At 39.8% G+C, this 24,103-nt stretch overlaps 1 long non-coding RNA gene across 1 annotated transcript; it reads left to right on the forward strand.

Moving 5' to 3' along the window:
- Positions 1-10,871: 10,871 nt before the first annotated feature.
- LOC127354572 (uncharacterized) lies at positions 10,872-19,811 on the forward strand. Its single transcript, XR_007881589.1, has 2 exons — positions 10,872-11,057; positions 16,922-19,811. It is a non-coding gene; the product is annotated as an uncharacterized LOC127354572 (long non-coding RNA).
- The last annotated feature ends 4,292 nt before the right edge of the window (positions 19,812-24,103 follow it).

The raw sequence follows: 24,103 nt of genomic DNA on the forward strand, positions 1-24,103 counted from the left end.
TTTTTGTCCTGTTGTGTCTTTCACATTCACTTTTCAATTTTTCTGTATTAAGCAGAGTTCATAATGAGTTCACCTACAGTACCTCAGTCCACTGTGAGGTCTGACTGGTTCAGTCAGTGACTTCTTAAGTTGTAAACAATGTTTGATAAACCTGGATGGTTTAGGATATGTTTTAATTTATATATATGTAATATATAATATAGTGCTCATATAATGTGACTTACAGCAAAACTATGTAAGTATTTGTGCAATTTGGCATCCCTAATTGCAATACAACTGTGATAAATATGAACAGCTGTACATGCATTTGTGATGGGAACAATCGGGAACAATCAGCTCCGGGGGCCACATCGGAGCCTTGTCTGGTGGAATCAAGCAGTAAAATTATACTGAAATTACACCAGAATGAGCCATTGTTCTCTGTCTCATCACAGCAACAAGGAAAAACAGTGCAATTTCTACAAATACAATCAAATACAAGGTGCATGCCAGTGCAGTCACATGTCTGTGTTACTAGGAAGCCTTGAAAAATAGCAACTCTATGTTACTTCTTGTAATTAATTGGAGCCAATTAAGTGGAGCCAATTTTGTAGAAGCTACCTCTCCTTAATCCTATTTTTTTATTCCACAAATTAAAATCAAAGTTGGTGTAGGTACATTTTAGAAAATTAACATTTAAACTTTCACTACATCCTGACAGTAGTACATGAGGCAGATAATCTGTGAAAAAATCTGGTTCCTCTGACTCCTCCTAGTGCTCCTAATGGCATTTGCAAGAATCCACTGGGCCAGCAAATATGCCAAAAAGTTGTTTTTATAAAAGTAATCTTCTGCAGCTTTAAAATGTTTACATGCTAAAACAAGTTCAATACACACTTTTCTAGATGTGGAGAAGGCATCATGCAAACAGTCGTGTCTGGACAGCTAGCCAGTCTCAACATTCTACTGGCATAACAACTCGTGTCAACATCTTGCTCCTGGGAGCTCCTTCTCTGTGTATTTCCCTCTTTCATTCTTGCTTCTAAACATCACATTTTACAGTAGTACCAGGGTTGACCTTCAAAGGCACATCCTCTGAGGTGATCTGTAGTCTCTCTAATCCTGAGCTGACCTTTTCATTACTTCCTCCACACTGAGCACAACCACCTCGATGGTTCGCGAGGGTGGCACTTTGAGACACTCAGCCAAAGCCTCCGTGATTGTTGGCAACCTTTCAACCTGCTGACATTCCCCGCTGGTCTCACAACAACATGGTCCGAGGAGAGCAACTCAGGCTGAGAGCCGGCAGTCCTGGAGGCTGATTCACAAAGGGGGATTACAAACCAGTGGCTCTGATTGGAATAGGTTAAACAAAGCCAATTGGGACAGTGTGATTAGGATTATAAACAAAGGAAGATTAGAAGGACAAAAAATAAAAAAGCAACAGTTTAACAGAGTGCTATGGGGAAAGGAGTCAGAGAGGAAGTGGAGAGGGTGGACTCTGATGGTCAGAAAGTAAACAAGTAAATATGCTATAGTGATGGGCAATACCAGTGTTTTTTTCCATTATTAGGTAGGATAGCTGAAGATAGACAGGAAAGGGGATTGGAGAGAGAGAGAGAGAGAGAGAGAGAGAGAAGATGACAAGCAGCAAAGGTTGGATATGAACCCATGGCCACCACAGCAACATTTGTACATAGGGCGCCAGATCCACCAGGTGAGCTCTCAGGGCACCCCAAAACTTCTGAAAACTAGGAAACTAGTAAGAGCTTATGTCCTCATCCTTTTCTCCTGTAGTGGCCGACCACGCGTCAAGGGGTCTTAAGGCAAAGGATTTGATTGCATCCAACTGGTTTACTGGTCCAGATTTTCTCTGGTGTGATGAGCTTTCCAGTGGAGATGTTAAGGTGGGAGATGTTGCAGTCGAAGACCCAGAAGTTCGTAAGGCTGTGGTACACAAGGTACACACTATGACAGCGGAAGGTTCATTGATCGATCGCTTCCTAAAGTTCTCCAGTTGGACAAGGTTGGTCAAAGCCATCACAAGACTTGTGCGACGTGCCAAGGAGCTGAAAGGGTTGTCACCAAGAAACAATGAAGCTACAAGTCTTGAAGAGAGAAAGGAAGCAGAACTTAACATCATAGGCATGGTCCAACAGGCAGCCTTCTTTGATGAAATTCAAAGTCTTCAAGACAAAGGGAAAGTAACAACCAAAGACAAAGCCAGTAAACTGCACAGATTGGACCCCTTCTTGGATGAACATGGTATTCTCAGGGTGGGAGGGCGACTAGAGCATGCTGCTTTGCACCCCCACATCAAGCATCCAGCAATCTTGCCAAAGACCTGTCACGTATCAAAGTTGCTGATAAAGCACTACCATCAGCAGGTACAACATCAGGGGCGTGGTATAACAATGAATGAACTACGTTCAAATGGCATCTGGATACTTGGATGTAGTCATTCTGTGTCATCCTACATCTACAAGTGCGTCAAGTGTAGAACATTCAGAAGGCCCACTGAAGAACAGAAAATGGCAGACTTACCCCATGATCGCATGGAGACGACTCCTCCCTTTACATATTGTGGGATGGACTGCTTTGGCCCATTCTACGTCAAGGAGGGAAGAAGGGAACTAAAGCGGTACGGCCTGCTATTTACTTGTTTGTGCTCTCGTGCTGTACACATAGAGCTTCTTGATGACATGACGGCCGATGCCTTCATCAATGCTCTTCGTGCCTTCATTGCCCTACGGGGAAATGTTCGACTACTTCGATCTGACCAGGGCACTAACTTTGTTGGTGCAAGACGTGAACTCCTGGAAGCTGTAAAGGAGATGAACCAAGAATGCCTTAAGCAACTAGGCTGTGAGTTTGTCATGAACCCTCCATCAGCAAGCCATATGGGTGGGGCCTGGGAAAGGCAAATCAGAACCATAAGAAGTGTGTTGACATCCATTCTGGATCAGTCTTCTAGGAGACTTGATGGTTCGTCTTTGCGGACTTATCTTTATGAAGTCATGGCAATCATAAACAGCAGACCTCTAACAGCACATCTGCTCAATGATCCAGTTGGACCGCAGCCTCTTACACCCAATCACATTTTGACAATGAAGTCTTCAATACTCTTGCCACCACCAGGAGAGTTTGTGAAAGAAGACCTTTATCTTCACAAAAGATGGAGGAAAGTGCAACATTTAGCCAACGAGTTTTGGTCTAGATGGAAAAGGGAGTACCTGTTGAACCTGCAACAGAGACAAAAATGGCACAAGATACACAGAAATGCAAAGGTCAATGATGTGGTGATTGTGCAAGATGATGCTGCTCCAAGAAATGAATGGAAGTTGGTTAAGGCCCCTAATGTTACCCTTAAGGAAGAGGGAGTTTGAAAAAAAAAAAAAAAAAAAAAAAAAAAACAAAAAAAAGAAAAAAAAAAAAAAAAAAAAAAAAAAACCCCTCAAAAGGAAACCCCAAAAAAAAAAAAACTAACCTAAATGAAGAAAAAAAAAAAAAAAAAAAAAAAAAACTTTTTTTTTGTTAAAAAAAAAAAAAAAAAAAAAAAAAATAAAATTAATTAATAAAAAAAAAAAACAAAAAAAATTGGGGGGGAGGGGAGGCCGGAAAAAAAAAAAAAAAAATAAAAAAAATTTTAATTTTTAAAAAAAAAAAAAAAAAAAAAAATTATAAAAAAAATATTTATTAGAAAATTTTATTTTAAAAAAAAAAAAAAAAAAAAAAAAAAAAAAAAGAAAATAAAAAAAAAAAAAAAAAATTTTTTTTTAGGGGGGGGGGGGGGGATTTTTTAAAACCCAAACAACAAAACAAAGGAAAAAAAAACCAGAAAAAAAAAAAAAAAAAAAAAAAAAAGTGGAGGATAGGGTGGACTCTGATGGTCAGAAAGTAAACAAGTAAATATGCTATAGTGATGGGCAATACCAGTGTTTTTTTCCATTATTAGGTAGGACAGCTGAAGATAGACAGGAAAGGGGATGGAGAGAGAGAGAGAGAGAGAGAGAGAGAGAAGATGACAAGCAGCAAAGGTTGGATATGAACCCATGGCCACCACAGCAACATTTGTACATAGGGCGCCAGATCCACCAGGTGAGCTCTCAGGGCACCCCAAAACTTCTGAAAACTAGTAAACTAGTAAGAGCTTATGTCCTCATCCTTTTCTCCTGTAGTGTCTGAAAATAAGATTGTGATGTATTCAGGAGTCTTGGGTAGATAGACAGACACTGCAGAAACATTACCTCCGCCTTGGCAGTGCTAATAATTAATAACTAATAAAACTCCTATAACTTTCAGGGTGTGTTGTTCTTAAATATTTAAAGAGGTTCCTCCTGTTGCTGCTGTATGGCACTTAGAGGTGAAAAGTAGCACCACACCATGTTACGTTTCCTTTCTGCCATTCTCCCTTGTCTCCGTGTGGCTGCATGCTCGGTCCTCACATGTCATAGGTTTCCACAGTCATGTGACACAAACTAGCTCAATATGTCAGGGCTGTTTTGGCACAAACATTGAGAGAACGCACCTGAAAACGTTGATGATGCAGCCACCCACATTTAGATTTATATAATTGTATTATCGATCATTAATAAAAGGAATCAATACCAAATGAGTAGCTTGTGAATATTGATCCACTAGGTTCATTCTACCCATCCCTAATATGCAACATCTAGTTGGACTTTCAAAATAAAGCCACAAAACTACTTTCTTAGGTTTGACACAAAGACTAACTGGTTAAAATTTGAAAAAGATTGCAAGTTACATTATGACTGGATGTGACTTAAGTACATGAAAAAAACAAAAAAAAGTGGTCTCCTGGGTTAAAGTGTCCTGTGTTTGAACCCTCCATCTCATCCATCCAATCGATTTTGGCTGGGCTTGGGTCTTTTTTTTATTCATAGGTCAAGCTCGGGCTGGACTCAGGCTCGTTTAACTCTCCTTTCATTGCCCCCTTTGTGTGTGTGTGTGTGTGTGTATTTGTTTCTTTTATTTAAACTGACTTAAGACTTAATCCTCATTGGCACCCAACCATTGCATACATACTCTATGTATTCTCATTTTATGAGTTTAGGTCAAATGTGTGCCTTAACAGCAGGTTTTGAGATCAAGGGGACTTTGATATGGAGGCGACAGCATCGTTCCAAACCTTATCAGTGCAGGAGAATATCAGGAGGAGCCGTTCCAATGTACATCAGAGTCCGGGCTTTGAAGTTTGCCCTCATTATCTTCTGCTGCAGTGTTTGCAAGCAAATTCACATTTATACAGACCGCAGCAAGTGCAATTTGAAATGTCTGCCAGTCTATTTGACACAGACATGACAAGGGTTTGAAGTCAGTCAGTGAAATTATCCTGCAGTGCATGATGCAGCAGAGGAAATCGCTCAAGGCTCTCCATGGCAAAAATATTCAACTGCTCAGATGATTTCAATAATTGAGGTTTGCTTTTAGATGTATCCAATGACAACTTGTCATTTTCTCATACATGAGTCCTCATCAAGAATTCTTCATAGTGTCACCTTCCCTGAATATTGTAAGCCTTGGCAGAGTGCTTTAATATGCACAACACCTTGTCCAACTCAAAGAATATAAGAACACAGTGCTGTGTGAAATGTAGAACAGGCACCCCGAGGCCAAGTGTGAGTTTGTCGGGGGATCAGCTCAAGTCTCTTACCCAGGAAGAAAAGTCTGTTTTGTGGGATGAGTGCAGAGTCTTTCCCTGAGGTCCAAGGGCAGCTCTGGATCCAGGGCCTAATTAATCACAAGTCTGTCTGAATTCAAATATTCCAGAACCCTCACGAGTACACCTTCCTTTCGGAAAAACCCAATTCTCAGCTGAAACAGAGACATCAGGGCTGGAGCTATCATATCACGTCCCTGAAGAGCCATGGAAGTGACGAAGGCGGCAGAATCGCAATCAGGATGTTCTTATGTCACATTCTCATAAGAAAACAATAAAACGTATCAGTTTCAGGGGGAGGGGGATTGTGTTGGTGATGGGGGTTGACACTTTTTCTCTCTCAATTTGAATTGCATGGCTCCTTAGCTGGCTCTCCAGACTACTGCCAAGTAAAATGAATCTTGGTGCTTTGTCTGCACATATTTCTACCATTTGGGAGCTGTCACGTAGGACAGCTTGTGTGAGTGATGGAAGTGTAGGAATGAAATATGAGGCTGGGAGCTGAAGGACGGGGGAAGTGTGCATTCTCTCAAAATAATAATAAAGGGAGAGAAGGGAAATTGTCCACGCTGTCGATGGCCGGGGTTAATAGCTATACACTGACCTCTGTGGTCAAGGTTCCTTGGTGAGGAACGGTTCATTACCTGGCCGTGAGGATACTGTTTACCCACATTCCTCTAGTCATTTGGAGAGCAGTGTCTTTTTGTGTAAAGTCTTGCCACTATATCACTTTCCCCTTGATTGGGTCTGAGCATGTGTGTGCACTCCGATCACAGAAGATGGGGGGCAAATGGATGTCTGTGCCTGGAACCACAGCAACAGTAGCACCACTGGCTTCCAGAAGCTAGCTTAGCTTATAGGACGAATAGTACTAGTGCTAATATAAAAGGAGGTTTACCGATTTGAGTTGCTAATGCTATCCAGCAGTTATCTCTTGGCCGGTGGAACATGCTGGAACACGTCAACACACAAAGAGTGGTAATTAGTTTGGTGCCTGTTTGTAGGCCTGTGCTGCTGTATTAGCAAGTGGAGTGAGAGCAATACGTTTCCAGGCCTGTGGACAGCTCATTTCATGCTGCGTGCTATGGGTTTTATTACGTAGCAAGTGACCTACCTCCTATTTACTGGAAGAAGAAAGTCTCTCAGCCTTAAAGTGATACTATACCAAAATTCTGTCCTGTGTATCAATCATTCACTCCTTACAGGAATAACAAGGGGCTGTGGAAAGAGTGTTATAATTCTTGAGTGAGGGTGCAGCTATCTTGGATTTATCCAGATTACAATGGATTCCAATACTGACGAAAAGAAAACTCTCAGCTCATGGTCCACTTATTAGCTTTTTTCACAGCATCCCACAATCCTCCTCGGTGTATTGAGTTCCTCGGTTCTCAAAGAGAATCACATGACCTCAGAATGGAACTTCAGTTACATAGAAGCAGGTAGTCATATATTGGGTGAGATTAGATTATAAATTAGCTATAGAGACAAAAAGCATTTTTTGTACCAGGCTGTAAACATGTTTTATTTCTGCTGTAAAGTTGGACATTTTAACATGGAGCCTTAAGGGGAGTTGACTCACTTCTGGAGCCAGCCTCAAGTGGCCGTTAAAGGAATAGCGTTTTTTTTTTACTTGGCTTCATTTATCAGCCATGGAGGTTGCCGCTGGATTAAAACACAGAGAGGATGTTTGAGCCAAGGGTGCTTGGGTTGCTTGGGTTTGTCCGTTACCCTGACCCTGATCTTTTTCTGTAGCTGTATACGCTACTGTGTGTAATGTGTTTCAGTAATTTTCACCTATGTTAATACCTATATAATAGAGCCGCCAGTCACCCAGAATTTAACTGCAGTTACATATTTTAGTTTTACTGTCCACACTGATTGAAAAGGCTCACGTCTCATTTGCAGTGACATTGAGTCTCCACCTTCACTGAGTGCATTTCCATTCACCTGGTTGTATGTTAATTATTATAAACAAATATAAATACCATACATTTTACACATTCTTTTTGTGTTTGCAGTTTGACTGGAAGTCTTTTGATCGCAGTAATTTTGTGGCACCCTATTCTTCTGCAATAGTTCCATGGCACCAGACTGGAGCGTTAGCTCCACCAGCTGTCTTAATGAGCTACCTGCTAATATTCACATAGCAGTAGTATGGGAACATGTATTCATTTCATTTTTCTCTTTGCTTTTCAATTAGCCCTACATTTGGAGGGAAATTTGATCACTTATAATCCAGATGTGGTTCAGATAGTCTGAACTGCTTTTGCTGAACTGCTGAACTGGTCTGACAAAAAGACCAGAAAGGAGAACTCAGCAGCCAGGTAACTCCAAGGAATTAACAACTAAACCAACTATAATATGGCAAAAAAATGTGTGCTAATCTACAAAACAATGCACTGTCGTGATGTTAATACGCACATTCTGAACCAAACTTAACTGATTGTGTTTTATATAATTCTAAGTGACTCAAAAAAAAGTCACTGACCATGTAGTAATGATGTGGATGAATGAGAACCAAGGCAGCATTACGGGATTTTTTCCCTGTGAAATGGTATATAACCACTGTTGCAGTGAACGGTAGTTTAAATAATGTGACTGCACCTAAAATTTAGTAATTGAATGCTCTTTAAAGAAGGTGTTAGGTGTCAGATGTGAATGTCCACTGACTCCTGCTCAATGACCTTTGACTTTTTGTGGACACTGGGAGCCGTTTTAGTCTGGTGGAAATTAAAACTCTCACAAAGCAACCCAACAACAACCACTACTGTATAATGAGATTGACTTGTTGAATTGAAAAAAAGATGCCACATTAGAGGCTGTGTGATTTGATTATCCAGAGTAGTTTCTGTTCCTGAACTTTTTATATTTTATGCACCAGTGCACCAAGCCAAATTCCTTGTACGTGTAAAAACTTACTTGGCAATAAACCTAATTCTGATTCTGATTCTGATCTCAAACATTCTGCATTCATTGTAATGGCATTAGAAACAGCACTAAAGGCTTGATGTTTCAAGCCAAGGTAAACAACCTGCCCAGTCAATACCAACCCTGCATTGACCTGTGCCTGTTTTCCAATTTACTGTACTGGACTGTATTATCTGCTAAATCAGGTCTGATAACTGCACAGCACATGTTCTGTCAATGAGAACAGAGCTGCTGTAATGGAGGAAAAAGGACACAGGTGCAAATTTTTCTCAAAACAAAGTAATAATTACATCTGCAAGCAGTGATGATCAGACCCACACTGTGAAAATTCCTTGTGAATCACATCACGATTGCCATAAAAGGCTTACTTCCTGTCCAGTAGGGGGTGCTATGAGTATGACTGAATACTTGTATGTAGATGTGTTCAGGGCGCTCTTATCAGACATGTACATTTTGTGGGAATATTGGACAAAGTACACTGAAGTTAAGACAACTTTCTATTTCATGGTGAAATTCTGAAATGTAGGTGTCACAAAGAGCGCAACTTTTAATTGTGAAGTGCACTGACCAAATTTGAAGTCGATCTGATCAAGTCTCTAGGAGGAGTTATTGTGTTTTTTTGTTTTTTTTGCATTGTTTGATTGGAAAGGTTGATGATGCAATTACTATCAGGTTTTAAAAAACAACCAAAAGTGAAAACAGCAGAAAAATACAGAGAATTGTAATGAGTTGTATTAGTCTCAGATGGGGAATTTTGTTTTCCAGATCCTAGCATGCATTTGGTGGGTTGAATCAGAGTAGAAAGGTTCGTAGCAGGTAATGTCACCCACCCCTAACTGCCTGATCCAGCCTCATCCTCCACCCCAGCAGACTTACCGTGCCTCCAGCTTGTGTTCATTGCCAAGAGCCCAGTGATATTTTACATTTTCATGCCTAATTTAAATGTACATCATTACAGTCATATAGACTGTTCTCTGGGCAGCAGCTGTGAAAAGATTTCAACCACAATAAAAATGTAGTTTAGTCATAACCACTGAAGACCCCAAAAACTCAATAGCCTCTTATCCACAATTGAGCTCAAGACGTGAGTGCCAAAGCATGCTGATACTTTTCACACATCAACTCCCAGATGGCTGGCGATATTCAGTGGAGCTGTCTTATTGGTTGTGTCCTCCTGGTGACTCTGTAAATTTTTTTAAGTTGAATGCAGCTCTGGTAACAGACTTTCTATTATAATGTGTGAAGCAAACAGAGTGCATATGACATATTACAAAAGTTAGGAGAAAAAAATTAGAGCCCAACCACTATGGGACATTTGGGAAAGAGAGTTACAGGGGAAAAATTCACAGATGCAAAGAAACTCAGAAGGCTGCTTCATTCAGAGTTATTTGGACACTATTAAAACTTGTAGTTCTGTGTTTTGTTACATAAGAATATGTCACAGTCTGCCTTCCTCCTCATCTGTTCGTTTCAGCCATCTCAGTACTTTTCCACACCCTGCTCCATTCTGCCAGTCAGCCATGCCTCCTCATCAGCCACTCTACTCACCTGTGCACACAAGCTGCTCCTGATCACCAATCAAGCCAGTATATATATACACTACTCCTCACCAGTCACTCGTTGCCAGATTGTCCTTTGTATTCATGCAAGACCCTCCAGTGTTGTTCGGACGGATCTCATGGTTTTGACCTTGCGTGCTTCTGACCGTCTAGACTGGTCTCTTCCCCGGATATCACCTCAGCCTTCTGTCCCCGACCACAAGCTTGGTTTGATGAGAATGTTGTGTTTTTCTTTTAAACTGACTAAATTTTGCTGCCACAGTATTGTAACTCACAGTATTGTAACTCACAGTGCACACTTCTGGATAGACATTGCAGTAACACAAGTATATTACCATAGCGTTTATTCCTGCTTCACATACCAGAAATACATATACGCTGATACTGATAATATACTGATATGTTGGCCAACTGATACAGTGGCTGAGTGACAGTGTTTGAGAGGCATGTCCTTCAGGTCAAAATGTCAACTTTGCACACAAAATTAGTCAACTTGCAATTTCCTTTGCTGAATGTTCCCCATGGTATGAGCAATTTCAATCTCCGATGACCCTATGACCTTTTATTCTAGCACCACTCCAGGTACAAACATTACAGCGAAGGCTCTGAGAATAGCAAAGTCATCAGTGTGCTTTATGCTCCCTGGGGTTTAATGAGCACTGCAGCCTCTAGGGACCACTAAGCCTTACAATGTGGACATTTAGTCCTGTTTAAATTAAAGTCAGAGCTGTTTCAGTCTGTTGCATTAGCAGTGGTTGGCTTAAAGGACAGCGCTGACATTAGCCAGCAACGGGACATGATCCTTCTCTCAACAGACCATTCACTGATGATGACATCACGCTGCTGTTTTTCTCTTCGATCCCTGGAGATGTGATAAACGCTAGCATGTGCTGGCTGTGTGCTTGTTACCAGTAAGTAAGTTGTATTGTTTAGTATCAGTGATAGAAAAGAGAAACACTTCTGTTTTTGTAATTCCTTGAATGTGTTCAGCTTGTCGGATTCCAGGAAGTATATACAGTATTTGCACTGATTGTTTCAGATTCATGTGTTTTGTAAAAAAAAGTAGTGTGCTGAATCACCCTTATACTCTCAAAATCTAAAATGTATGTCTAAATATGGGAGATTTATCTTTATGTGCTTACTTGTGGTTGGCTTTGTTTTGGTACCAAACCCTATCATGACGTTATTGGTTGGTTGCTTGGCAGAGTCCTGCATGGGTCCAGTTTTGCAAACCTGTACCCACAAAGCTAAGAACTGGAACCGACCCGTTACCCGCAATTATCTCAGTCCAATCCAGATCTGACCCGTCCCATGCTACAAATGGCCGCGTACTGGATAGACTTTGCAGTGACACCAGTATGTTACCATAAGCATTTTTTTTCTGCATTATTCACCAGAAAAAACTGTTTTCATATCTGTTCAGATACCGAGGATTTGAGACACTTTGACAAGGGCCAAATTGTGATGGCTAGACGAGCATCTCCAAACCTGCAGCTCTTGTGGGGTGTTCCCGGTCTGCAGTGGTCAGTACCTATCAAGTGGTCCAAGGAAGGAAAAAGGGGTGAACTGGAGACAGGGTCATGGATGGTCAAGGCTCATAATATCATTGACAGCTGTTTTTATTTTATTGGCAGGCAACATGTGCAACTTATTTCCCATCTAGCCACACTGTCTTTACCAGGTTGACTAATTTCAAACATTGTCTGTACAAAAACAGAATAAGAAACCGTAGGCTGTGAGCTGTGTACAGGAAGAAAATTGCATTTTTTATCTATTGATTGACTGATTCTCCAGTCCACAGAAACCAGACAACTCAGTGACAATGAGAGCCTTTAATAATATAGTTAGTAAGTTGGTCACATATAGACAGCAGGAGGTTTCTGTGCATCTTGTGGAGATTCTACTTCAGTAGAGGAAAAAAAGCTTGACTCCAACAATTATACAACACACGTGTCGCACAGTAAGGCCAGTGTGGATGTAAAAAGTCTAAATGTTTGGTGTGGTGATGAATTCTGGCCCTTTTTAGTGGTCCAGATCTTTTGGCTCAGCTCAGCAATAAGGGCTCTTTCAGCTCCCAAATGGCCCTTCATTTAGTACAACTTCTGGCTTTTATAATTCAGCCAAATTTAGCAATTATTTTGACCTTTCATTGGTATGTGTGCTCATATCACTTAAATTATGTGCAATGTAATTAATAAGCCGTCATTAATCATTTCCAGAATACCATAACTATACATTATGTTTGGTATAAGATGTGTATCGAACATTTTATTTATATTTGAACTTTTGTGGATCTTAATGTTATTTCCAAAGTAGACGGATTTAACAAAGTACTGTACGTCATAGGATAATGGCCAGTGTACTTTGGTTCTCTCATTTTAAAACAAAAATCCTTTGGCCGCAAATTTGGGAAAAGACTAATTTTCCATTTTTTTTGTTGTGAAAATAAAAACATCAAAAAGACCCATTTTGTTCCCCATATTTATACACTGATCAGCTATAACATTCTGGGCACTGACCGATAAAGTGAATAACACTGATTATCTGGTTATCACGGCACCTGTCAGTGGGTGGGATATGTTGGGCAGCAAGTGAACATTTTGTTCTCAAAGTTGATGTTAGAAGCAGGAAAAATTGGCAGCGTGAGGATTTGAGCGACTTTGACAAGGGCCAAAGTGTGATGTTAAGACGACTGGGTCAGAGCATCTCCAAAACTGCAGCTCTTGTGGGGTGTTCCCGGTTGGCAGTGGCCCGTGTGGTCTGATCCAACAGATGAGCTACTGTAGCTCAAAAAGTTATTGCTGGTTCTGATAGAAAGATGTCAGAACACACAGTGCATCACAGTTTGTTGGTATGTGGCTGCAGAACATTGTGACCACCAGGGTGATCTGTGTAAATAGTCGGGAAACGGCTGTTTTCCCAATTTTGGTTTTCTCATTTCAAAAAAGAATATCTGTTGGTCGCCAACAAGTAAGACTGATCATCCTAACATTCTATTTTGTATTAATTTATTAGAAAAAGAGAAACAAAATCGACTCTCAGACCGGAGCCGGCTCCCATCGTTCACTGAAAGAAGCCAACTCCTTCCCATCACTAGTTCCGTGAGACTGATGAGTAGGGTGGCCATTTCCTTCACATCAAAAAGGAGGACACTTTGCATACACAGGGACATGCAAGCAGATATTTGTTTGGTATGATCCGGTTTTAAATTTTAATATTTTTCCACCAGATTACATAAAGGTGCATACACATACCACATAGCTAATAATAAATATACAAGATACAGCTCATGACAACGTGCCCTTCCAATTCAGATTACATAGGTCTAATAAACATCATACAGAAACTGTTTTTATCCGGATAGATAAAGGGTAAAACAAATGCAGCACCTTCTGTTTCAGATGTATAGGCTTTGCCTATCTACATCTAAGTATGAGCATTTTTTAGAATTTCAGTCCAACAACCAACGTTAGCTCACGTTAGTTCTCTGTCGTTGAGAGCTTGATTGACAGCCTGGTGGTAGCCATGTGTTGATAGGTCGCGACACGAAAATGTAACCAATGAAATTACTTATTTTGAAAAGGCTTTTTAGCCAATAAGTATTGAACTAACGAGGTAATGTGTCAAAAGGCGGGCCTTTTTAGTTTTTTTCTCAGAAGGAGGACAAATGAGTGTCCGGCTTAAGGCTGCGCCTGCAGCTGGACAGGGCATTTAAAAGCCGGACTGTCCGGCCTAAAGCTGGATGAATGGCCACCCTACTGATGAGTGATGAATGAAAGGCTTTAGCTTAGGAATAAATGTAAATTTACATAGAATGTATGCTGGTACACTGTACATGTCTTTATAGAAATATGACCCAGGGCTGGTTAATCAAGCCTCAGAGCTGAGAACAAAGCAGAGAGAGTCAACAAAAAGAGGTTGTTATACTGATCATCAAGCCAGTATTAAACACATTTCCATGGAGTGCAGCTGTGTGATGATTTAATCCCCCTCCACGTCCAGTGCTCGTGATTTGCAGCCCTCTGCACTGTCGGTGTGTGTCGATGGTGTGTGTCAGAAAGTCCTGAGATTTAATAAACAACTCATTGGGTTTCATTCCCCTGTCTGGGCTCATGCTGATGAGAACCCTCCAGGACTACATTAAACCTCCCCCATCAATTTCATCTCCCCCAGTCTATTCACATGAGGGAAGTGATGAGAGATGATCACAGCATCAGCCCTGCAGTCACGGACAACTCCATGCTGCCTTCAGAGCTGAGGGATTACTGTGGCTGCATTGCAAATTACTAAGCAGGCAATGCTAAAAAAAAGAGCACAATGGTAAAAACAGTCTATAGCAAGATGCCAGAGTAAAAACATGTTACATTGAACAGTGAGTGATTGAAGGAGGGATGGGCAGTCTTCCATTACTGAGTAAAGCTGCCCAACAAAGTGATTTTTATTTTTTTTTTTATAATGTAAAATTTTGAAATTGTCAGTATTTGACAACCTTGGAATGAGACTAAACAATCAACTATCTTTCTTAGCTCTGATTAGTTGCTTTCGTTCAGGCCCAGTAGATTCTTCCAAATACCATAAGGAGGACTAGGAGGGGCCAGAAGAACCTGTTTTTTCCACAGATTTTGTCTCGTTTTTTACTGTCAGGATATAGTTAGAGTTTCAGCAAATATGACAACAAATTATTTATAGAAAAGTTACCTATTGTAGCTTTAAACCATGCAACACTATTATTTTGTGATTTCAACCTTGTCCCCTAAAAGTTTCCTTTGTAGTCTCTAACAACAGCTATTTTGTAAGAAATATAATTTTGTGTTTTCTAAGGACCTGATGAGGATGTTTTGGTTTTAATTAAGGTTGAGTGAGTACACTATTATCTGTACCTGTTGCCGTCTTTCACTAATCGGACAGCAGTAGTGCTCGGGGTTGCCCAGCCGACTCAATTGCGAGCAGGGCTCAGCTGTCAATCATGACGTGAAAACTAATTAAATCCAAACTGATCAGAAGAATTAACATTTTAAAACTTCCCAAAATGACAGAAACTATGTTTGGGGAAAAATATATTTGACCTGTATTTAGATTTTTTAGTTTAGCCCATCTGCTAACATGGACGCAGTGGGCTGTATGACCTATACTGCAGTCAGCCACCAGGGGGTGGGTTTTGGCTTCACTTTTCGCATTGTCCGTTTTTACATGTCGATGGACCAACTAAATATCTGTATATGTGTTTGTACTTGTACTGAGCAGGGCTTAAACCCAAAGCTTGAAATCAGTGCCTGAAATGGGCCAGTACTGATTTTTGTCCACACGAATACTCTTCCTTCCACTTCCTGGTTAGTCTAAGTGCACACCCCTAAACACCTGTTACATTGGATTTTTTTCTCCCACCGGCATTCATTGAAGACCCTCCCTACTCTGATTCTGATTGACTAGTGTTGTCTTCATTGGTTAGGTTTAGGCATGAGGAATGAGATGGTTTGGGTAAGAATTCGTTTTTTTAAATGCCTTGACAATGTCCTTGTTAAAATGGGGGAAAATGTGTTGTGATTAGGGTTATACTGCAGTTAGGGTTATGTTGTGGTTAGGGTTTTATTGGGTTAGGCTTGGGATTAGGTTTAGGGTTAGACAATGCATTTAAATTGTTTTCCTATAATATCTAGATGTGCCAACTAAAGCATGATTCATGTTTTTAGCCATACTAGCACCATGGCTAGGGATGGTCGGTCCACCGATTTGATCCAGACTGAAAAATTTCAACAACCATTTATTGGATTGCAGTGATTTGGTAGACCTTCATTTTCCCCTCACAATAAATTGTAATAACTTTGGAAATGCTTAAGTATTCATGTAGTGCTGCCATAAGCCACAGATTTTTAATTAGATTCATCTAAATTGATTAGACTGCTCACATCTAACTTTTACATCTGTTTGATTTTCCATCAAACCAGCGTTGGTGATTGTTGGAAAGATTAACAAAGATGTTTCTATTTTGTCTCTGTCCAGTTTAAAGTGTGATTTTAAAATTCTGATTTTGTCAATGGAGTATGTTTGCACTTATTTGTTTTGGTATGAGATTTTGGTTTTCTTGTGTGATCTAGTGGCAGTGAATTTCGTATGTAACATTTAAGTCCCTAACCATTTCAGTTGACATTGTGCAGTGGCGCATATTCCCAAACAAATTTGCAATAGCAGTGAATCAGGAACCTTTTGGTCCACGGAAGGTGAACGTTTCCACCCAAAATACTCTTTTAGTGCCAGGAACTACTTTTCAAGGAACTAGAAGATTGCTTTAGCACTTTGTTTGGTCTGAAGACCAGCGAAGATTAGGGAAATTAGTCTGCTGTTTTAACATATCATTTTAATGAGGTTGGATTGTCTATTGTATGCTTTCTTCTGTAACTCTATGTTGATGTGTCAAACCATGAACAGATTTTTTAATTAATCAATTTTAATTTTTTAATCTGAGTACTTGACCAATCGGAAATGTTAATTTAATTTTCGAAAACCCCTCATGCAGGGACTTTTTGGGGTGTAAAATAATGTCTGTGGAACTTTAATTTAGAGCCTGGTCCCTGCAGTGGAAACAAGCTGAGTTCCTCCAAAGGTGCCTTGTCCCTGGGGAAAGTTCCTACAATGGAAACGCAACTATATGTATACAAACTCCATTTCTCTTGTCCACGTTTGCCACATTTTATGACTCAAAACGTCTCATTTTTCTCACTTTGTCAATACTTTATTCTCCCTTCCTTTGCTTTCCCTCCATTCATCTTCACTTCAGATGCTGGCTTGCACCTGAGAGGCCCTCAACAAAGGAAAGCAATCTTCAGCAAGTGGAGGAGAGGGCACATGCTGATCACCATGGAGAGACGCTGAAGGAAGAAGGGGAGAAAGAGGTAATAGATTAAAAAGATAGAAATATTGCTTTTTCTTTTATATGAAAAAAGATGGGTAAGGGTATAGGTAAATGGAAATGCAAATAGCTTCCAGCAGGAAAATAAAGATTAAATTAATTAAAACAGTGGCTGATTGACTAGACAAAGTATCTTGTTCTGTACAGAAGCTGCTTTTATCCACCTCTCGTTACACCTCTTTGTTCAATCACAGCTCTTCTGCACCTCTATAAAAACAACAGATGGCTATGTAAAGAAGGTGATCTGATCCATCTACATCTCAGCAATTCATTTGAGGAGTATTATCAAAGCTGATAATTTTGTATTTGCATCTTTACTAAAGGAGCACTGTTCTGTACTGCCTTATCTTTGATTATCTCCAATTCTAGCATATTTTTAAGACAATACTATAATTACAGTTTTTCAACTGTAATTGTTTTCCCCAAAACAAGCATATAGAAGAGGTTTAAGTAGTTTTTTTCAACCATGTCTTTCTCTGTGTAAGGCCCCAGCTTGCTCCAACAATCTGATTCCAAATGTCTGGTCTTCCCTGCACTTATGTCAGACTTGCTCTCATGAACTGTACAGGTTTATACGCATGACATCTGGAGTGCCAAGGGGAAGGCACAATCTGAATATAGCTTAGTTTATTTTGAGAATATCTATTCTTACCAACGTTGGTGGCTTGGCCCTTGGATAGCAACATAGACCCCATGAAGACCTTGCATTAAAATGCGTTTTGGGTGATAAGATTGCAATCGGATAGAGTTTGTTCACCTCAAAGTACAGGTCTAAATGCACCCAAGACACAATCAAAAGATTGAGTACAGTAAGTATTTTTGGTGAACGTGAACTAATGCACTGTTGATTTAAACTCAATATAAACTTCTAAAATAACAGAGAAGTACACATTATGAAGAAAGGTAGCACAAGGAAACGGTGCCAGGCAGAACTTACACCAGTCAAACATAACATTATGACCACCTGGCTTGATGATCAGTATAACAACCTCTTTTTGTTGACTCTCTCTGCTTTGTTCTCAGCTCTGAGGCTTGATTAACCAGCCCTGGGTCATATTTCTATAAAGACATGTACAGTGTACCAGCATACATTCTATGTAAATTTACATTTATTCCTACACCAATGTTTCCATGTAACATAATTTCACCTATTTTGAATAATTTCAAATTTCAAATACCAAGCCAACTTTTATAACTTTTGTATGGTAAACATAACTAAAGCCTTTCGTTCATCAGTCATCAGTCTCACGGTACTAGTGATGTGAAGGAGTTGGCTTCTTACAGTGAACAATGGGAGCTGGCTCCTGTCTGAGAGCCGATTTCTTTTTTGATTTTTTTTCTAATAAATGAATACAAAATAGAATATTAGGATGATCAGTCTTACTTGTTGGTGGCCAACAGATATTCTTTTTTGAAATGAGAAAACCAAAATTGGAAAAACAGCCCAGACAGTTTCCCGACTAGCATTTACACAGATCACCCTGGTGGTCATAATGTTCTGCAGCCCCATACCAACAAACTGTGATGCACTGTTTGTTCTGACACCTTTCTATCAGAACCAGCATTTACTTTTTCAACATTTTGAGCTACAGTAGCTCGTCTGTTGGATCGGACAGGGCAGCCTTGGCTCCCTGTGTGCATCAGTGAGCCTTGACGCTGTCATTCACCGCCTTTTCCTTCCTTGGAGCACTTTTGATAGATACTGACCACTGCAGACCAGGAACACTCCACAAGAGCTGCAGTGGAGATGCTCTGATCTTTGCTATATTTAAAAGTACTAATATTGACTTTGATCATACTCTGATGATGCTCATACTTGTAGAAAGTACATTATCTGTATCGGATACTTGCGAAGTTGCTCAACCCTAATAGCTATAGAGCATAACACCAGTGCGGACACATGGCATCTCCGCAAAGAAAAATAAAGAAAATTAAAAACAAATACATAATACAGACAGAATTGTATAAAAAGTTGCTAAAATATCCGTCAAACTCATCGCTGATTCAATATTCACAGGAAACAATCTGCCCATAATTCATTTAAATCACTGGTTCTACGCAAACTACACTAAACTGCAGTGTTCACTGTTTGGGTTCATTATGCAGTTTATCAGTTGTTCTCTACTGTTATTTTTTTTGCATTGAATATAATATGAAATACTGATAAAATATGTCACTTACTCAGTTTACTAAATGATAGAAACCTTAAGGAATACGGTCAGAGTTACAAGATCAAGATCTTGACATTGCTACTGGTCAGTGACTGAGGTCTGATAGTCCTTGTTTGGCCAGTGGCTCAGCACCCTTGCATACTTGATGTGAAAACAGTGAGTACTTCAAACCCACGATGTCCTCAATGAAGATTGCACCCTTGTAAAAGAGTATTTAAAAAAAAAAAAACTTTTGAATCTTTAAATACAGCTAGTCAGTGCCAGATGCTGCTGCTCACTTGAAGAGGAACAAGGGTTGTGCATATTCCTATAAACCTCATCTCCTTTGTTCTTATTTACATCCTATTTCCTTGGCTGTTCTATCCTGTTTCCCATAGCTTGCTGTGGCAGCCCATTTTGCCCTGCAAGCATCAATATACAGTACTTCCACCAAATCTAATCAAATCTAATCAAATCAAATTGCAGTGACACTCTGGGTTTTTCCTGCTAACAGCATGATAAATTATTCACTGTGGTTGGGCTTCTCTGTTTATTTTCACAGGTAAAAAACTGCACTAACTGTAATCAATAAAGAAGCCATTTAATTGGCGGGGTCTGAGTTCATTCAGCTTCCTGCTAGAGAGCCGTAGGAGGGGACGAGTCAAACGACACCATTTAAGTTCTACCAATAGTGTGTGTATCTCTGTTTGTGCTTTTGCTCTTGAAAGAACAATTTTGAGTATTAAAGCTTGAAAGCAAGCTTTTTGGTTTTTCAAAGTTTATTTAAAGCTGCAGTAGGTAACATTTGTCATATTTGCTGAAACTTTCACTATATCCTGACAGTAGTACATGAGACAGATCATCTGTAAAAAAAAAAAAAAAAAAAAATCTGGTTCCTCTGGCTCCTCCTAGTGCTCCTAATGGAATTTGCAAGAATCCAGGCCTGAACAAAAACAACCACTGTCTTTCAGTAATATGTTTGAAGACATGAAAACAAGATAAAAATATTTTGATAAAGCCTTCATTTTTGACAAATTATGTCCCACGGTCCACATGCAGCACCACCTAAAAGCTGCAGTAGGTAATTTAATTTTTTTTTTTTTAATGAAAAAAAAACCAATCAGAGCCAAAAAAGATAGCTGATTGTTTTGAGACTTTTTATATCTTTCTCTGCTCTGATTGGTTGTTTTTGCTCAGGCCCAGTGGATTCTTGCAAATGCCATTGGGAGCACTAGGAGGAGCCAGAGGAACCTGATTTTTTTCACAAATTATCTGTCTCATGTACTACTGTCAGGATATAGTGAAAGTTTCAGCAAATATGACAAAGTATTTATTTATTTTTTAATAAAAATCGCTTTAAATGGGATAAAACTAGGACTGAGTCAGTTCCTTACCATTACATCCTAAAATTTAGGGTATAGTGCTGATGGAAGGTTAGTCCTAACAAGTACAGTAAGACAAGTGTATGTATGTATACTTCAGTGCTGTGACAGTTGTGGACTGGTCTGAGCACATCCGTCAGTGCAGTTTCCTCACCGACTCTGTCACAGTCCAGAAATTACCCAGCAGTCCCTGCCCGCCCAGCACTGTGGGTTTACATTACCACACAGAAGCAGCAAATCAATCACAGCACTACATTCTCTGCACCACCACAAGAAAGACTGGAGCTCCATTCAGCTACTTTGGGAGGCTTCAGTAGATGTTTGCAGACACAAGTGATATTAATAGATATGAATGTCACATCAATGCACTGATTACCATGGTAACCATCTTAATTCAGTGTGAACCTGTCTGCGTTTAAAGTGCCTTTTCATATTTTCTTTTTCATTAAAAATGCTCTTGCAGTTTTCTCAATAACAAAATACCAAAGACTCGGTTGTTTTAAATTGATTTTCACTTGGGTTTTATGCCCCCACACTTTCAAAAGATTTTTTGCTACAAAAGAGTCATCACAAATTATAGTACATAAATTGCTCTGATGTGATAGGAAAAAGGACTGAATTTTTCAAACTAAATAAAAAATTTTAAAAAGTAGGTGTTGTTGAAATTGAACACTGAGTTTCTACTTGGAAAGTATAGAATAGGGATATGTTCTTTTTATTCCCACTGGTATTCTATATACTCACCCTTCTCTGCCTGTGATTTACTAACCCTAACCAACCAAACACTGAAGGCAACCAACAGTTGAGAGAAATGAATAAAACAGTGATCATTTTATAAAAATGACCTACTGCAGCTTTAACGCTGTGCTTCATGTCATTTTCACTCAGAATATGTAGCCATGTGCGCCCACCCCAAACTTCCCCCCCCCCAATCTCCCCCCATAATCATCTCCCCCCCAAAAAAAAAAAAAAAAAAATAAAAAAAAAAAGTTTTTAAAGTAAAAAGTATATAAATAAAAAAATATTAATCTAAGTTAAATATCTTGTCTCAATAAGTTGACTGGACATTAACAGTTCTTGCCTCCAGTATTTGCATTTTCAGAGAAAGCTTTCATATATGGTTTGGTAGATCAACGCATAAACTAAGGGATAACACAAGACACAAAATATTACCTTTCGGGACTTAATGGCTCTGTAATGAACAGTTCTGCAAATGCCTCACCATTTATTTGAACTTTGCAGTCAGTAAATTATCTTGTCTGTCTGTAGTCATTTGGTTTCCTGAATCTCAGTAATAAATAAGATGCAGGTCATGATTCAGACCCCGTGGAGTAAATGCCTTCAGAAGTATCCTCACTGCCACACAGTCTATCCCCATCAGGCATGGCAAGGAGAGGTCAGAAAAGAAATCTTGCAGCCTGCCAAAGTTTGCGCTGTGACTCAGCTGAGCTCCACTGTCTGCTCAGTGCTGCCAGCTGAACCCAAAAGCCCAGACACAGAGGCAAGAAAGCCACTTCCCGATGCATCTTTTGTCTCAGTAACAGTGCTATGGAAAGTATCTTAAATCACATGTAACTCCATAGGTGTTCATTTCAAAAAGCTTTATTTGCAACTACATTGCCATTGTCTATACTGTAAAGTGGATCAGATGTTGTTGTGTGTATTTCAGGCAAACAGTTCCTTATCATCAACTGCTGGTGGTTTTGCTAGTTTGATACACTTATTTTCAACTGAGCTTGTCTTCGCCAGAAGATGGAGTTTGCGCAATTATCATGGAACTGCAGCTGCGTTTTGTGGACTATCTGGGTCCTCATTCGCTCCCACAAAGTGGTCGCTGCTCTTCCTAGGCTCCACACTAAAACAATTTGGACGCCTTTGCAGGGACCTTTGACTTTTGCCATTATTATACACCAAATTAAATATAATTAAAAAAATCCTTTCTGTTTTTAATTTAATTTTATATATTGTAATTGTATTGAATTGATATAAAACAATTAGAAAAAAAATTAAACAATATCATCAGGCAGGCAGTTTGAGATCCCTGGTGTACTATTTAGTGGCATCTAGCCTTGAAGTTGTATACTGCAACCAACTCCCCTCACCCTCCCCTTCCAAGCATTTAAGAGAAGCTATGGTGGCTACGAAAACATGAACGAACCTATCTACAATCAGCGTTTTGGTTTGTCCATTCTGAGCTACTGTAGCAACAGGGGGGTTACAAAAGGTAACAAAAGCAGAACAATTCTTATTTTCAGGTGATTATATGAAAACATGCCTATGAATATATTCCATTTCTGACAAACGAGACTCTTAAATGTTACACATTGGACCTTTGAAAGCTGTGAAGTGCTGTCTGGTTATCAGCTGATAGAGATTCAACGTGATACCTTCCCCCTCACATGCCTTATTTAACTGCTACATAAGTGGCACACTAGCAGGACCAAATGGAGTGCTGCTATTATTAAACCAGGACTACAATACTTACCTAACTGTAAAGGTCCAGTGTGTAACATTTAGGAAGCTCTGTTGGCAGAAATGTTAATATAATATTTATAGGTATGTTTTCATTAGTGCATAAGTCTACCATGTTAAACCGCTATGTTTCTACAGTAGCCCAGAATGGACCAGCCAAACACTGGTTCCAGATAGGGCATGTTTCACAGCCACCCTAGTTTCTCATCCCACTTAATCCTACACACTGGAGTTTAATAAAAAAAAAAATGCAGTTATTAATATATAAATGCTGGCCACCTGCCATTATTTGAATGTGTGCCTTTATATAACATTTTACTATACTTCCCTCTGACAGTGCATCCCAGCATGCTGACCTGAACACCTTATTTCGTATGACTTTCAGAGCCATACTGTTGATTTAATGCTTCTGATTTGGGCTTGTTTTGGTTGAATCCTTATACTGAACTTAACTTTCCTTATGAGCTACACTTCCACTCCTTTAACCAAATTTTCCCTCTACACTGGATAGGCTGGCAGTATCCTCAGAAGGGTTAAAAGCTTCTTATTTTTAATAGAGCAACACCTGCGAGGGGCTGAGCGAGTAATAAGAGTCTTGAAATAAATTAGCCGGGCCTTATTGAGATCTGCCACCGCTAAAACAATGGCTCCACTATGCCTCCAGAGTTCCCGCAGTGCTGGGCCGTTCCAGCACATGTCCAAATCTGATGCTTTCACTTCCTCAATTTCTCCTGCCGACAGGCCCCCGCTACCTCCATCTCACACTTAATTACCATTTCATTTTTCATTTGCGTCCAGAGCTAGCCCCCAAGGCCCCACAGTCCACAGCCCCCCTCTCCAGATGATGGAGGGGAAAAAAACAATCAATGGGAGCTGAACCCAAGTCATAAAATGAATGCTAATGACCTGAGTCTGTATTACCTCTGGAACAGTGAAATTATAATGTGGGAATTAGAGTGGCTTTTAAAGCTAAGAATGCCCCAGCCCCACTCGAAAGAGGAGCTGACTTCTTGTTCCTATAATCAGAAAGACTCTAGCAGACTCTA

Source organism: Dicentrarchus labrax, unplaced genomic scaffold (assembly GCF_905237075.1).
Source record: "Dicentrarchus labrax unplaced genomic scaffold, dlabrax2021, whole genome shotgun sequence".
Lineage (NCBI taxonomy): Eukaryota > Metazoa > Chordata > Actinopteri > Moronidae > Dicentrarchus > Dicentrarchus labrax.